The sequence below is a fragment of the Camelus ferus genome, chromosome 8, assembly GCF_009834535.1.
Source record: "Camelus ferus isolate YT-003-E chromosome 8, BCGSAC_Cfer_1.0, whole genome shotgun sequence".
In the NCBI taxonomy this organism is placed as follows: domain Eukaryota; kingdom Metazoa; phylum Chordata; class Mammalia; order Artiodactyla; family Camelidae; genus Camelus; species Camelus ferus.
The window spans coordinates 72665099-72669505 of record NC_045703.1 but is presented as its reverse complement, the minus strand read 5'-3'; the positions used below and the strand labels follow the sequence as shown (position 1 = coordinate 72669505).

Below are 4407 nucleotides of genomic sequence, written 5' to 3'. Positions count from 1 at the left end.
GGTTCTCCAGCCCCCAGGGGAACCCAGGACGCGTAGCCAGGGTCTCCTTCCGACAGCATGGCCTGACTTGTTCGGGGGTCGGAGAAGCTGCCCTCAGAGACACTTGCACTAACAGGTCATCCTGTGAAAACCTGCGAGGTGTCCCTGGGGCCCCCTGTGCGGCCGGGTCAGCCGGGCATCCTGCTGCCTCCTCGCCCACCCGGGACAGCCGCTGGCCCAGGGAGGGCTCGTCCCTGCAGAGGCGGCTGGCGGCTTCACTGACGCTGGGACCTGCTGTCTGTCTGTCTGTCTGTCTGTCTCGTGAAGTTTGGCCTCTTCACATCCCTCCATTTTCCGGGTGAGTCTCAGGACTGCCCCGAGGATACAGGTTCCAAGAACGAGCCCCCCAGACGGGGACTTTCCTGACACCTGGTGGCCACTGGCCGCCGCCTCCCGGGCATCTCAGGCTTTACCCACCTTGCAGTCACCGCTGGGGCCTGCAGATTAGACTGACCTGAGGCAGGCTAACGGGGGAACAAGCAGAAGCCACTAAGGCATGCGCGGCACATCCACACGGATTCCCAGGGCTGCGGCGCTCGGAGGGGTAGAAGCCCCGCAGCTTCCGTCGCGTCCTGGGAGAGGACGGCACGCGTGTGGAGGGGGCAGGACAGCGGAAGGGACGTCGCGTTCCCAGGGGCAGTGAAAGCAGGAAGGCAAGTTCATGGGGGAGCTGCCGGAGGTGAGGGCTGTTTCGGGAGGTTCCTCTGGTGCCATCTCTGGACTGAGAACCGTCCAGAGTGGCCTCACGGTTAAGAATTCTCCGGCCCTTCCTTCAGGGGGAGGGCAGAGGGCTTTTTGGATTTACTTTTCCTCAGTGCTTTCAGCTCAGAACCCTGCCTGTGCCAGGGTGGCACATTTTGGGTGATGCCCTGTGGGGCCTCCAGCGGCAGGTGCAGCGTGGGGGCCGGGCCTCACCAGCTGCACAGGTGACTTGCGATGCATCTGCATAGATGTGGTTGGGTTCTCAGAGCCAGCAGGCCTGGGCTGGCATCTCACCCGGGCTGACAAACTTGCCTGACCGGCTGGTTTCCCCTCGATCACACCCCCCCCAGCACCGGCAGCCCTCGGGGTGCGGCCCTGCCTTTGTTTCTGCCGCACTCAGAGCAGGCCTCCTCCTGAGCCCGGGCGCTGGCTCTCCAGCAACGAGTCTTTCCTTGAACCTGGGTCTGAGCTGCATTCTCCGGGATTCGGGAAGCAACAGGGACCAGCTCGGCATGCGGAGACCAGAAGACCTTGAGGACAGGGCCAGCTGCGGGGAAGAGAAAAGCTTTTCCCTGAAGAACTTGCCCCGTTTGCTAGCAGCTGCTCCTGAGACGTGCTCGCGGCTTTGCGGCCCCTCTGCGTCCCTTTTCAGGTGCTGCGCTCTGAAAAGCGCTGGCTTTAGCAGGACAGCGAGCACTGGGCACAATGGAACGATAGTAGTGGCTTGTTCGGATTTTTCACTTGTTTCTTTTTCTCCCTTTTTTGTTTTTTTCTTTGGGGGGGAGGGTAATTAGGTTGATTTACTTTCATTTACTTATTTATTTCATGTAGGTCCTGGGCTCCATCCCATGCTAAGCACGTGCTCTACCACTGAGCTGTCCCCTCCCCTCTAGGCTTGCTTGGGTTTTTAAAAATTCACCTCCAGCATGTTGTCACTTAGTATTTCCTACTAGCTCGTGCGGGGACACCCTAAGGGAGTTCCTCAGGGCCCCTCTGATGTGGGGCGCCCTCCGACCGTGGCTCAGACCCCGCCCTGGGCAGTGGGCTGGGACCAGCAGGAGTCCGCCCTCTTGTCCACATCTCACCATCGTGGATCCCAGAGAAGAGACTTGTCCTGGGACTTGCCCCAACTCAGGGGAGTCTAGGGGAGCAAAAACCTTTTTATTTCTACCTCCTAGATTTGCTGTCGGGGGCCTGCAAATTAGACTGACAATGGACGGGTTAGCAAGAAGAGAACACACAGAAGTTTATCCATCTGTGCACGGTGCAGCCGCATGGGAGAACTTGGTGATGTAAACTCCGGGGGGTTAGGACGGGGGCTTCCTCAGCGTACGAACAGAAAAGCAGGACTGTAGAGAAGGGACAGGACACAGGAAAGGGCTGTGCGTTTCCAGGGCGGCGGGTGGGGGAAGGTGAGTCTGCGGGGAGCTGACGGGCGATGAGGCCCAGCTGGCCAGTTTGCTGGGTGGACTCGCTCTCGGTGCCCCGGCCCCAGCGGTGAGGTTGTTCTCGTCCTGCTACAGAAAGCGAGGACACCCCCACCAGGGGGCTGACGCTCTGCTCTCAGACAGGGGTGGGGGTGTAGGGTCTCACTCTGCGTCTGCTCTGTCTCCATTGCCTCCTAGAGCAGCATCCTGGCGAGATAGGAGGGAGGGGACAGGGCACAGCCATCGAAAGAATGACACACCACTGGGGACGCGACATAAACTGGTTAGAGGCTGCAGAGCCCAGGGTGGCGGTGGATCTGACTCCCAGCAGGCCCCAGCCTCGTCTCACACGCTCACTGCAACACACCAGCTGCTAAACGGCCCTCCCACAGGCGCCTGACAGGTCCCAGGCTGACCGCGAAAGGCCAAAAAGTGGGCGGGGGCCCCATTCCTGGGAGTCCACACCCCTTTCCCCAAACAGCTGAAATAATCCTGCCGCTTGTTAGCATATGAGGTTACGCAGCCCTTACAAACTAGCCACCTCCACACCACATGGCCGATCTCACTTTTCTAGAAGGCCCCACGCTCTGGGGCCGCCCCTCGCCTCCTGAGACGGCCCACACTCTGTCTGTGGAGTGTGTGCCTCTGAATAAACTCGCTTTCACTCTGCGATGGCTCGCTCTTGAATTCCTTCCTGCGCAAAGCCAAGGACCCTCACTGGGCGGGGCGCGTCCGGAGACCTGGGACACGGCCCTCCTCTCACCCCATTTTCCCCCAGCGCTGGGATGGTGCCCTCTGACCCCAGGAACAGCTTCATGGACATTCCTTCCCCAGCAAGGGGTGTGGGCTGGCACGGGGCGCCCCTGACAGCAGGGACCAGCTCCTCCTTCCTCCCTCCTCTCCCTGAGCCCCAAATACGCACAGCCCTCACCTCTGCGGCACTGGAGAGAGGGGGCAGCAGTGCCGGCCTCCGTGCCTCCTGCAAGGATCTTCCAGAGGGAATGGGCCATGATGACCCCTATCTGCCTGCGAGAGGGCTGAGAGCCGCCAGCGCTGCTTCTCGCGGGCACAGCGGAGGTCCTGTTAGACCTGGGGGACCGGCGACGGAGGTGGAATAAGCACCCAGCAGAGCGCGATGCCAGCGGTTCCCCAAGGGCAGTGCATGCGGCTCGCACCGCCCCCAGGGCGGGTCCCCACGTCCCGCTCCCCCCAGATCACCCTGACGTCCCCCGGGCAGAGTCCCTGATGTGCTGTGTCATCCGGACCCCACCTCCCTCACTCAGGGCTACACCCCGCGTGCAAACCTCGGAGTCTAAGAAGAGTTGCTCTCAACTGTTAAGTGCTGTGACACCAGCCACTCTGCCTTCTCAGTCCACGCCTCTGCCACCTCGCACAGACAGCTCCATTGTCCCTGCTTCCCCGGCAAGAGAACCGAGCTCAGACATCAGTGTCCTCCTCACGGACCCACGGCTCACAGCACGGCAGAGCCGAAGGCTGCCGTCAGGCTGGCAGAGCCCGGCCCTCCTACCTGGGCCGGTCCCGGGCTGCAGCTTACCCAGCCCTCCTGCTTGCTCGGGCAACTTTCACAAGACTCCTTTGCGGCTACTTCTCCTCCCTTTCTCAAGTTTCAGCAGAATAATTTGATGAGTAGCATTCTTTAGAATTTAGATTCATCAACGAACAGGGAAAATTCAGACTTTGTCTGTTTCAAGGCGAAACCAAGCAGCCGCCGCGGGGCCTCCTGGGAGCAAAAGCTTGGCGTGCGCCCAGCTCTTTGCAGAAAAAGGCTTTCGTCTCCTAGGCCTTTCCCAAGTGCCAAAGAGTAGGCTCAACAGCTACTAATCAGGGAAGTGAGAGAATGCAGAAACAAAGGAGACGCAGTCCCGCAGGAGAAGCGGTCACGGCTTAAACAACAGCCCAGTCATAAAGCAGAGCCCCAGCTCCCCCCAAAGGAGCGTCCTTAACAACCCAGCACCTGTCCTGAGCACCGTCACCGTCCTCCCTCTGGGCGGGGGACCAGGGGCGTCTTAGTTTCTGCAGAAACTGTGAACTGGAAGTACTGACACAGAGGACCCTGCGGGGCCCCTCCTGGCACAAACCGTTTCCGTGTCCCCCATTTCTTGTTTGTAGGAAATAGGGCTCATTCAGCCTCCTTGACCTTCCCTGAGCTCCCAAGGGCAGATTCAAACAGTTGCTAATAGGGAAGGAAGGGGGTGCAGAGACAAGGGAGGGACAATCA

The 4407-nt window shown here is 60.2% G+C and overlaps 1 long non-coding RNA gene across 4 annotated transcripts; it reads right to left on the bottom strand.

Annotated features, from left to right (window-relative positions):
• Positions 1-1881: 1881 nt before the first annotated feature.
• On the bottom strand, positions 1882-3889 carry LOC106729160. Of its 4 annotated transcripts, none has more exons than XR_004322138.1 (4): positions 3697-3889; positions 3473-3582; positions 3100-3257; positions 1882-2375 (listed from the first exon to the last, which is right to left on the bottom strand). It is a non-coding gene; the product is annotated as an uncharacterized LOC106729160 (long non-coding RNA). The 4 variants fall into 4 exon arrangements; XR_001365502.2 differs by having other exon boundaries at positions 3473-3579; XR_001365501.2 differs by having other exon boundaries at positions 3724-3889.
• Positions 3890-4407: the final 518 nt, after the last annotated feature.